The sequence below is a fragment of the Vitis vinifera genome, chromosome 16 (genome assembly GCF_030704535.1).
Source record: "Vitis vinifera cultivar Pinot Noir 40024 chromosome 16, ASM3070453v1".
Classification (NCBI taxonomy): domain Eukaryota; kingdom Viridiplantae; phylum Streptophyta; class Magnoliopsida; order Vitales; family Vitaceae; genus Vitis; species Vitis vinifera.
The window spans coordinates 22,103,945-22,117,002 of NC_081820.1; positions in this window are offsets into that span (position 1 = coordinate 22,103,945).

Below are 13,058 nucleotides of genomic sequence, written 5' to 3' on the forward strand. Positions count from 1 at the left end.
ACAATTGTTTCCACTGGTCTCTATTATAATTAAAATGCCTCAAAGAGAAAGCACAAACTGAACTATAGAGTAATCAACAATGCTAAATAAGCAAAAACATTACACGTCTTATATTCAAGTTATAATATAAATTTAGTACGAAAAAATTGATTAAATAAGAAAAAAAATAAACATAAACAAATTATATTAATCAATTTTCTCTCAAAAAATTGTTAAATTTTTTTATTACTCAAATTGTTTTAATGTTTACAATGTATTCATGTGACATAAGTTATATAACATGTTTATAAGGTCTTTAAATAGTGTTGAGTGCATAAAAGGAGCCATAACTTATTATATTTGAATCCTCCTCTCTGTTTCTACTAGAGCAATCATGATAAACTCCAAATTACCAATCATTGTGTTCCTTCTACTCTTTTTTCTCCTTGATCATTTCAACCTTATGCAAAGTAGACAACTTTGTTTGTAATTAAGAATGACAATAAGGTAGGTTTCAGACAAGTTACCCTCATTCCAACCCCATCCTATTTATTTTTATCTATTATCATCCCCATCTAAAAATCAATAAAATTAAATGAGGTAGTGTAGGAATAGGAAATTCCCATACTCGGTCCTATTCTATTTATTATTATTATTTTTTAAAATAATTTTTATTAAAAATCATTATAATTTATAAATAAATAAAAAGTATAAGTGTTTATAATTTATTTTTATGAAAAGTAATATTTTACATATATGTTAAAAATGAAAAAGAAAATGAATTAAAATAATTTTTTATTTAACTTTATATATAATTGGGATGGGGCAGGGCAAGGTAGGACAAAGTCATACCTGAACCTACCTCAAACCCATCCTAAGTTTTTAAAAATCTCTCAAATTATTCCTAAACCTATTTATCTTTATCCCAAACACATAACAATAGGGATGGAATGAAGCGTGTACTCGAAAAAACCCGTCTCATTGTCATCCTTATTTATAATAAAATAATCTCTTATGAACTTTAAACAGACTCTCATTGATCCTGCACATCATCTCTTATCTTGGTCTGGAGGATAAGACTGATGTGGATGGACAAGAGTCCCACTGCCACAACATTACTATTAGAGTTATCGAGATTTATATGATGAATCATGGTAGTTCTAATTTCTCAATATAGTATTCCCAATTGTTCTCATTAGAATTTTTGTTATTATGACATAGAATAAGTAATATTTGTCCAATAATACCTACGTCTATCTTCTGAAAAAAGAAATTAATTTTACGTCACCTAAAAGTAAGTTTTAGTTACTCTTTTATAGTAAAGAAATTTGATTCATTTTAAGACTTGTTGTTGGGCATTGTGGAATATAAATAGTAGTTTCCATGAACTCTTTCAAAAATACTTTTAAGTCTTCCATTTCACACCCAAGGAGACTTTTTAAGTCATCATTTGCACTTGAGTGGAAGACCAATTGAAATTTAAGGAGTCTTCAAAGTTAACAGCAAGTGATTAAATCTATCAAATCAATTTGTCCAATAAAATAAGTAATGTTGAGTGGAATTTGTGCAATACAAAGTAAGTTAGTTTGATTAATGATTTCCATCACAAGACATATTGATAACTTCACATAAATGTAAAATACCCCAACAATTTTAATTTATTTATTCTATGTATAAAGTATATTCTCATGCTATTGATATTTTATATAATATTGTGCAAACTTTAGAAGTTGAGGAAATATTTTTCGTAGAATGATATTAAAAGCAAATCTCAAAATATTTGTCTAACTAGATGCTTATTGATATTAATTTTTCCATGTTTTTGTTCATTGAAGTCCACTGAGAAAAAAATCAAACTTAATTCCATCATAAATGGTCAAAAGAAAAAAGTGGAGTAAAATATTTATAACCCCTTTCCTCTTACTAAAGATGTGAAGAAATTAAAACATTAAAAATCCAAATAGTGATATTCCAAAAAGTTCAGAAGTCATGAATACAACTTAATCATTCACCATATTGGAGAGATTGATTGTAAGGAGGGGATGTTGAGGATCATGGGAGTTTTGGATGGTGATAGGATCGTTAGTGGAAAAGAGGGTTCCACCGGAAGCCGTTGAGGAGATTGGTTGTAGAAAATACGCCCAAGAATATTAAGCTCTAATACCATGTTGAAATAGAGAGAGGATTATGGAGAAACAATAACTTGACTTTTTCATTAATTAAGAATGAATATATATACACAAAATTGGGCATTACTGTAAGTTATCCAAAACACAAAAATAGGAAACAATCCTATAATTAGGGGATTACAACTAATTATAAGGATATTACAACTAATTACAAGAATTTAAAATATAAAAAAAAAATTATTGTAATGAATTCTCTAATACTAGGAGCAGTGTCCACAATTCCTGAGTTTGAGATGTACAAACTCTGAAGAGATCTTTGTGTTTGCAGCCATGCTGGAAACTTAGGGCCCATCTTGCAAGAAATCATCTTCATATATTGAAGTCGAAAAGGAGGAATCCAATTTGAGCTCACACTGAATGTTAGATACGTCCAAGACATCTTTAAGTACTTCAAGTTTGAGAGTTTGGTAAAATGTACTTCTGATAAAATTCCTGCCAAAGGGTTTCTTCCTATAACTAGAGCTTCCAAATTTGAGAGAAGTCTCATGCTCTCTGGGAGAGCGCCATTTAATAGATTACCATAAAGATATAATGTGGACAAGGATGATAAATTTCCTATTGACGAAGGAACCTGACCATCCAAGGAATTGTAATCAAGATTAAGTTCCTTTAGGTAGTTGAGCTGCCCTAAGGACTCTGGAATTTGCCCCTTTAATATCACGACCTATGATCTTTACGAGTTCATTTAAACACCACTTGGAGGTAGCATAGTTTTTTTAGAAAATAATAATAAAAGTCTTTGATCCTTGGATAGCTCTGGACAGACCCGATTAGATGTCCTCTCCTTTCTCAACTTCATCATCTCTGAAGGTGTGAATTCCATATGCAACCAAACTGTTATAAAGATGATCAGTAAAATTCTTGCGAGTGTCTTCACCTCTGAAACTCAATAACACATCATAACTATGAGGATTAGAAGTAGAAGATGAAGCCATTTTTGGACTGGTTCCGGAGGAGTTACAAGAAGGCTTAGAAAGAAAAGAAAGGGTCTTTCAATGATAAATGGCTGTTCTCCTCTTAGCAAGCAATATTTTTCTGGTCGGAGCTAGAAGGAAGAATATTGAAAGTTCCAAGGAAGAAAGAGAAATACTGTTGAGTGCCCTTTTCCAACCAACTGTGGGGCTGCCACTACTGTCCATATTCTCAAGCAGCTCCTTTAGATTGAATGGTTCATATCACTCTTCTTCGCTCCCTCCTTTGTCATTTTTCTTTAATTTTCTTCCATCTCTCATTCAACAACCAGAACTCACCCTTTCACATGTGCGCTAATTAATTCATTTTCTTTTATGGAGCGTAGGTTGCAAACCGCATGAAACAAGGGCAGTGTTCGACATCGAGCGTGCTAAATCTTTAAACTAATACCCAAGGAATTGGCTGTTATTCCATCATGTTAAGCTAGTAAATTGCTTAATGGTGCAAAACTTGAATTATTAGAGATGATAATTTCTCCATCCAAAATTCCCCTTGGATGATAATTTGTTCTAAAAACACTTAATCCAAAAATTTAGTCACTTCCAATAGAAATATGTGCTGATTTTTTCAAAGTTGATTTGGCCACCATCCAAAATTCCAAATACAATTACCAGAGTCTATTTATCTACAAACGCAGACAAACTTTTTAAGACTCAAGATGTCCCTCTTGACTTCAATTATTTTGGTTTGTGAAGGATATTTCTCTCAACTTCCTATGTATGAAAGAGATTTTTCTCAACTTGCTACATATGGAACAAACAATTTGATTGATGGAAAATTGGTAATGTTTTAAGAGAAAATTGGTTCAAATTAATAATTTACTTATATTAGTTATCATTTATTTGTTCATTCAACATTTTAGTAGTGTGTTTGTTTGGGATACATAACGTTTAGTGTAGGTTGATTATTATCTAATTTTTTTCACAATTGGCTCCTAATTTGGGCATAGTTGATTTCTTTGGATAAAATCTTTCAAGCAAAGCTACTCAAAACGCCACTTTTCCCTTGTTGAATTGAAAAGAATTGTTATAGTAAAGTTTGGTTTCCCCAATTGAGCCACAATATCACATTCAATTTTATTTATAGGTATTTTGAATATATATTTCAAAAACCACATGTATATATACATGCATACCAACTTCATAGATGTCTATATATATTAAAATTTTATTTGAATTTAAAAAAAAAAGAAGTTGAAAATACATAAATTTATACCAAAAAAAAAATGTTTAGTTTTTATCTATAACAAGTCATTTACAACTTTTGTTCTTTTCTTCCCATTTTTCCTTTCTCTTGTTTTGAGAACCAATCGGAGCCTAATACTCTATAGTAGAAACAGTGGTCCTAAGTAACAAGATCTTAAGGCTATGCAATGTAATCAAGATAGCTAAAAAGTGGGAGGTAGACTAGACATTCATAGAGATCCAAAAAAAAGAGTTTAAGACCAAAATAATTTATTTGTAAAAAAAAAATGATAAGAATAGTATTCATTTCAAAATATTTGTCAAAGTAGTCTTCTTTATCCACGTAAGCATCCACATGGATTTTAAGTGTAAAAAACCACCGTTGGTGACTGTGGTTTTAAAACTTACAGAAATTTCCTTAAAACCACAGTTACAAACTGTAGTTTTACAATTTCTCTTAGAACCACAGTTACTAACTGTGGTTTTAAAAGAAGTATCCTTAAAACCACAGTTAGTAACTGTGGTTTTACAATTATTTTTAATTCGCACCTATTTTAATGGTGTTATAATTTTAATATTATTTTTAAAATATTTTTTTATCAAAACAACCATAAAACCACAGTTAGTAACTGTGGTTTTACTAATGGTGTTGTAATTTTAATATTATTTTTAAAATATTTTTTATCAAAATAACCATAAAACCATAGTTACTAACTATGGTTTTACAATTATTTTCAATCTGCATCTATTTTAATGGTATTGTAATTTTAATATTATTTTTAAAATATTTTTTTTATCAAAATTGTGATCCTCCCTAAAAAGTGTCACGTGGCCTCTTCTCCCTTGGCCACGTAGACGACCCCCTTGTGACGCGTGGCATCGCTTATTCCATCCGGACGGAAATTTTACTCATCCCACCCGAATATCTCATAGCCGCAATTCTGTCCGGCCGACATCCCACCTTCTCCGGATATTTCACATCTGGAGCCTATCGCCGGATGGAAGAGGAGGACGATTCAACTTCCCCGGACAAACATGTCCGGATCCTCTGGTAACGCTTACCCGGACAGCTTGGCTCGTCAAACGCTCGCGATTCGCCGGATCCATTTCCGCCCACAATCAAAAAGCAACTCTGACAATACTGACGACCAAGTCTCAGGATCCGGACATGTTTGTCCGAGGAAGTTGAATCGTCCTCCTTTCCCATCCGGCGACAGGCTCTGGATGTGAAATATCCAAAGAAGGTGGAATGTCGGCCGGACAGAATTGCGGCTGTGAGATATCCGGGTGGGATGAGTAAAATTTCCGTCCTAGTGGAATGAGCGATGCCACGCGTCGCAAGGGGGTCATCTGCGTGGCCAAGGGAGAAGAGGCCACGTGGCACTTTTTAGGGAGGATCCCACAATTTTGATAAAAAAATATTTTAAAAATAATATTAAAATTACAACACCATTAAAATAGATGCGGATTGAAAATAATTGTAAAACCACAGTTAGTAATTGTGGTTTTATGGTTATTTTGATAAAAAATATTTTAAAAATAATATTAAAATTACAACACCATTAGTAAAACCACAGTTAGTAACTGTGGTTTTATGGTTGTTTTGATAAAAAAAAATATTTTAAAAATAATATTAAAATTACAACACCATTAGTAAAACCACAGTTAGTAACTGTGGTTTTATGGTTGTTTTGATAAAAAAATATTTTAAAAATAATATTAAAATTATAACATCATTAAAATAGGTGCGGATTAAAAATAATTGTAAAACCACAGTTACTAATTGTGGTTTTAAGGGAAATTGTAAAACCACAGTTTGTAACTGTGGTTTTAAGGATACTTCTTTTTAAACCACAGTTAGTAACTGTGGTTCTAAGAGAAATTGTAAAACCACAGTTTGTAACTGTGGTTTTAAGGAAATTTCTGTAAGTTTTAAAACCACAGTCATCAACGGTGGTTTTTTACACTTAAAATCCATGTGGATGCTTACGTGGATAAAGAATACTACTTTGACAAATATTTTAAAATGGATACTATCCTTATCATTTTTTTTTACAAATAAATTATTTTGGTCTTAAACTCCAAAAAAAACACCAAAATCCACTCACTTAATGGTTGACTTGGCTATAGTCCAAATGTAATGACTTGGAGTCCATTTATGCACAAATCCGGACAAATAGTACTTTAAGACTTGTGATACCTTTCTTGACTTGAACTATTTGTTGTAGAATTTTTTTTATTTTTATTTTTCTCCATGCTTAATTACCTTTATGAAAGATTTCTCTAGGATTCCCTCTTGTTTGTTCCAAATTGCTTGGCAACATACCTGAAAACAACTACAATGCATTGAAGAGCAAATAACACTAGATGTGTATAGAAAACCTTTCAAATAGATGGAAAAAAACCATATGATCTTATCAATGAAATTCATTAAACAACTAAGGAAAAATGCATAACCTTATGAAATTTAATTATGCATGTGTGTATTCGTAGGAACGTTGGAAAGATGCTCAGTCTGGTGTTGCATCTTTCCTTGTGTCAAATTAAGAATCCCACGGCTAGTTTCCTCCTTGTTTGGAATAACAGGGATCCTAAATTCCTTCGGAAGAACTTTGACCCTTCTATATTGTAAGAATTCTTCATTGAGGAGAAATGGAAAAAAGAATGAAAAATTACTCCTTTATATTTGTTTTGTACTATTTGGAAATGAAGAAATTAAATGTCTTTTAATAATATATCATATTAATAGCTTAAACCCCTTTTTATGTGTAATTTTTTTGGAATGGGTAATTAGAAACAAGATAAAAATATTATTTTTACGGATATATCGGTAACAGGATTTTGCATATATATCAAGATATGTCAAGAAATATCGATGGATGTTTGACACAAAATATCAATGAGACGGAAATTAATCAAAATTTATGAAAATGTTGAAAAAAATTCTAAGAAATGATATAAAAAATAATAATAGACATTTTAAAGTTGTTTTACTAAAAAAATTTATATATATATATGATAAATTAAATAAATATTTTATAGAGATTCATGCAATTTGGATGTATTATTTTTTATTTTAAAATGTTGATAATTGCATTTATAAATTTATATTTAATTATTATACAAAATATACTATATTTAAAATTAATTTATATACAAAAATTTTATTTTAATTAATTTATAATATATATATATATATACTTGGGACATTTACATTTAATGAATCCTCTATATAATGTTTGTTTGTAATATAAAAGTATAAATATATATAACACATATAAACTAATTACAAACATCATAGCTGGCCTGGGTCTTGCATCAATTCCCTTTGGTCCAGTTCATATTTTCATTTTAAGAATGAAAATGAGTATTGCCTCATGAGGTCCTGGTTAAATGGGCCTCGAGGGCTGGGCTGGGCTTTAAAGAGTAAGCTGCTGTGAGGAAGAAGCTGTTGGGCCCGTCCATTAAAGCCTATTTCAGATTTTTGAATTACAAATTAAAAAAATCGGGTTTTTATCGATATATTCCCGAAAAATTGGTGAAAAATATGTGAATATAAAGATGCATCGGACATGGTCGAAATTTCGGGCGTGTTATCGTGTTATATACATATATATATATATATATAGAAGATTGTAGAAAATGGACTACAAATGCATCAATACTCAAATCATTTTCATATTTTGTTCATCCATTCCATCATATAGGAGTCATAGATAGATACCAAAAATGACTTTTCAAGTGCTTTCCCGGAAGTTGCATGAGGCTAAGTTAATGGTTGGGTCTTCATATCAATGACATTGATGCATGTGAGAGAAAAAAAAAACCCTAAGAGTTCTTTCCATATGTCCAAATTCGGACAGCCACTCAAAGAGATTAATAAAGTTAATCAATTAATTCGAAAGTCTTGACTAGCATTCAAATATGCGGACTTAGACCACGGGGCAAACGCATGGAAACAAACTTTCAAGACTTGTGAAGATCTCTCTTTAGTAATTCAATAGTTTGATGTCTGAAAGAGATTTCCTTTGCCTTGAAAAGCTTGTGATCTTCCAAAGTCTCAATTATATAAACATTTCAATGGCCATGGGGCTAAAGCGCCACCATCTTAGTTTCCCCATTTTGCTTTCATTACTCTATTTCCAGCAAATCTAAGTGATCATTATGGTTTGAAAACTTCTAAGTGGTTGTTTTATAAGTTAAAATAACTGCAAATGATATCTATGAAAAGCTCTGAAAGCTCATTTTATTTTATTCTTGTATGGTTAAATCAAGAGAATATTATAAAAAAAAAGAAACATCAATAGAGTGCCTGAAATTATATAGGAAGTATATCATGGATGCTTAAAAACACCACCAAAAGGAAAGAGGGGTAACAAAAAACAAGACCCCCCCCCCCCCCCCCCCCCCCCCCTCCCCCCCACTAAGAGTTCAATCAATCAAAAAAATCTATCATACAAAGAGTACCAAAAAATATAAACAACTTAGGCCAATCCCATAGATTACAAAAAAAAAAAGTGTTTCAACCCTTAAACTAAATGCTCTTGATTTTCTGATGATCTATCGTTTTTTTCCTTCCAAATTGTCCAAAATAAACATAAAGGAGCAATTCACCACTTTTTTTTCCATTTTTTTTTACCCATGAAAGACTTATGTCATCCCATTAGTGTTTCTTTAGCCAAAGAGGGAAGCACCCAAGATATGTCAAATAAGAAAAACAATAAAAGTCATAAAGCCTTTGTGTTAACATAATGAATATTGATGTAACTAATGGATTCTTCCTTTAAATGATAAAGGAAACAATTGTTTGCCAAAAATCACTCTCTCCTCTATAAATGATCCAAGGTTAAAATCTTTTCCCAAATAGTTGTCTTTAAATAAAAAAACTACTTATTAAATTGAAGAAATCACCCAAAAGGGGATTTGAATTGGGTGTTAGAAGTTTTTTCAAAACAATCAACCAAAAGCTAAAAGGATGAGAAATGAAGAACAAAACAAGAATAATAAAAAGAGAAATGCAAACTTTTTTATAGTGACTCGATAAGCCGCCTACATCCACTCTCGTCAAACTTCTAATTGAGTAAGCGTATCTTCAAGACTTTTATAGCAAAAGTCTCCATACTTCTAACATTTGGATTTTAAGGTTCCAATTGACCTTCACAAACTCTTCAAGTACTCAACCTATTTGAAAACTTTTCTCTCACAAGGAGAAGGTAAGAAAAGATTAACAAACTCCAAACCTAGTATATTAAGGTAGACAAAGAATGTGGATGGATTTGAAGTTAGACAAAGAATGTTAATGAGGGAAAGAATGCTTTTCAATTGAATGTGGACGTTCTCTTATCAATATATACTTTAAAACTCTCTAATTTGTAGCTTTTTAGCTTAAGGATCCCAAAAGCCATAGAAAGGCCTTAATCGATTAAGCAACTTAATCGAATGGTTAATAAAAAACAATGATTCGTCTATTTCTTTGATAAAAAAAAATATTGTTTTAAGCTAAATGATGAAAATAAACTTTTAAGTGTATGAAAAATAACTTAAACTTAAGTGCATTGACAAATACCATCTTACAATATATCATTGGTTACTTCAAGTCTTCAAAAGTCTCAAGTTTTCACAATATTGATCTTTTTCCATATTTATTTGAGCTTTTTTTTTTTTCACAAATAAACCTGAAAACACTTAACTTGATTTGAATCATTAATGTCCTTAACCCTATTTTGTAATCATCAAAACCCAATTAAGAGAACCCTTAGGATAACAGTTGTCCACATAGATCTCTATTAATACCTTTTGTGGCAAATTAAATTCATTCAACAAGTTTTTTTTTAGCTAAATTGCATTACATATACATGATGTTATTGAAACAAATTCTACTTCACAAGTTGAAAGTGTCACAATAGATTCTTTCTTTAAAGTCCAAGTGAATATGGTATCTCTTATAAAATAAAAACACAAAGCTAATGGTACTTTTTCAATCATCCAAGTCTTCGCCTCAATCATTATTATCATTATATACAATAAGTTTAAAATTGTTAGAAGATGAATAATATAAACCATAATCAAGTGTACATTTGATGTAATGAAGAATTCGTTTAACAGTCTTCATGCGAGTCACTATTAGTGATTTAAAAAAAAAAACCTAATAAGTTCAATTCCAAAAAGAATGTCTAACCTTATACAAGTCAAATAGCGTATGCTTCTTAATAAACTTTTGTATTATATTGGATCCACCATGTCTCTTTCTTCATATCATGACAGTTTAACTTCACATTTTATTGGTTTGTTTCACTAGATTACATATATTCATGTAAACTTCTTCAGAATTTCCTTTGCATAGCCTTCTTGAGAAATAAAAATACCATTTTTTGTTTGATTCACTTCTATGTCAAGATAGTATGACATGAGACCAAGGTCAATCATCTCAAACTATCGAGCCATTATTTCTTTGAACTCATCAAACATGGTTGGCTTGTTTCCAATGAAGATTAAGTCATTCACATACAAGTAATATATCACCTTTTTCATTCACTTTCATGTAGAGAGCATTTTCATGAGGGCATTTAATAAAATTATTATCTTGAAAATATTTATCAATTCTATTATTCCATGCTCTATGTGTTTGTTTTAGTCCATACAATGCTCTTTTTAATTTTAGAATCTTGTTCTCATGCCCTTTTGCCATATAACCCATGGGTTGTTCTAAATACACTTCTTCTTCAATATGTTTATTCAAAAAGACAAATTTTACATCCATTTGAAAAATCTTCCAATTATTTTAAGCGACCAAAGATATGATTAATCTTATAGTTTCTAAATGAGCAATGAGAGCAAATACCCCACCATAGTCGATGCCTTATTATTGCTTTTAACCCTTTGCCACCAATCTTGTTTTATATCTCTCTCTACTTCTCCTTTTGCACTCTTCTTTAAGGTTAATTTCATTCACCTCCCATGAAATTTGGGCTATATACACCTAACACCCATTGGTTTGAAATTTTATCAAAAACTTCTCTTACTTTGAGTTAAAGAGGAGGTGAATGAAATAAACGAATAAGAGGGGTAAGGGAAGTTTTTGACAAAATTTCAAACTAATGGGGTTGGGTGTATTTAGCTTAAATCTCAAGGAAAATTGAGCAAAATTAATCATTATTCTTTGCATTGTACACCTATCTTACTTCAATTGTTTTGTTTTGTTTGTTTTTTTTTTTCTTTTGGAAAGGATTTGATTTTCATGTGTCATTCTGTTGGGAATCCTGAATTATTTTGTTCCCATGCCTAGATCTTGTAGGGTGCATGTAAATCTATCATGGGTTCTCTAAATCTATCACAACAAAAAATCAGGTATTCAAAAGCAATATTGATATCGCAAAAAACATAGATCTAGAAAATAAAGTCACATATCTTTGATATGGATGTTCTTGGATCGATTCGAATCAATATGGATTACTCCAAAGTTGTAATAGATCTCGTAAACACCATGACCTTCCACCCAATGACTCTTCCTTGTGTCTAAACACTAAAATTGTGAAGATCTCAAGAGTAAAGGGTAGGGTTCTTTTTTGAACTGTAAAGAGATAATGACAAGATTTGGAAACCCTAACCCCCTAAAGGGTATGTATTTTCAAAAATATTTTTATTTGAAATAAATTTTATCTTTATTAGAAGGTCAAACAATTAATGGAGATATGAAATATTTTTATTTGAAATAAATTTTAACCTTATTAGAAGGTAAGACAATTAATGGAGACATGATTTATGAGGAAGACTATGGTGGGTCAAATGATTGCTTTAATCAAAATTAAGTAGATTGGAAATGACAATGTTGAGTTGAGCATTGGGGCCATCCATCATTGGGTTGAGACCGAAAATCCATTTTATCTTGGGTAGGAAGGGTTTTGTCCCTCTCTTGATGACTGCTTTCCTTTGCTTCTTTTTTAGGCCACTTTGAAGGCTTCTTCTCTTGGTTTCCTCACGGGGCCGTCCCAAGTGGTGGGGGCTTGAGTGAAACTTAAGATCGGGTTCTTGGGATAGTCCATGGTCCATGGTCCATGGCCATTCCAATTTCCAACCCCACAAGTAGTTATCATGTTTCACTTCATTAGAGTTAGCAAAATGATAAGGGTTTGTCAGATAGAAAAAAGTCAACATTTTTTTTTCTTTTTTCTTTTTTCAATTTTAATAAAAGCAATTTTATTTTTAGAAGTAGAATAGAAAACTCCATATTTGTCATTGTCTTCCATCAATGAAAAAGTGTTATTAAAGATACCACTTCTTCTATTATTTTCATTTATTTTTTGTGAAAAATAAATTTCTTTTTTATTAATTCAACAAATCCATACTTTTTTTATAGTCAATCTAATAACTAAATTGCAGTCAAAATGCATTTTTTATTTGATACTTAAAAAATAAAAATATTTAATTTTGATATATAAAAACTCTTATACAAATAATTATTTTACATTTTTAAAAATTATTTTGAAACATGCTTTTTAATAATTTTTAAAAGTCATTCTTTGTAAGAGTTTTTACCAAGTTTTATTCTAATCAAAGTTTTTTTTTTTTGGCCATTTGCATGCCCAGGACATCGTCTTCACGTGCCTAACGCGTAAACCACAACACTCGTAACAGCGCGTGGGCCTTTATCGTTCCTCCCACCTTAAATTTAGGGTTTTTCCATTTCAAAATTCAAATTCTCCCTCAGGATCAAACGGCGCCGTTTTATTGAACG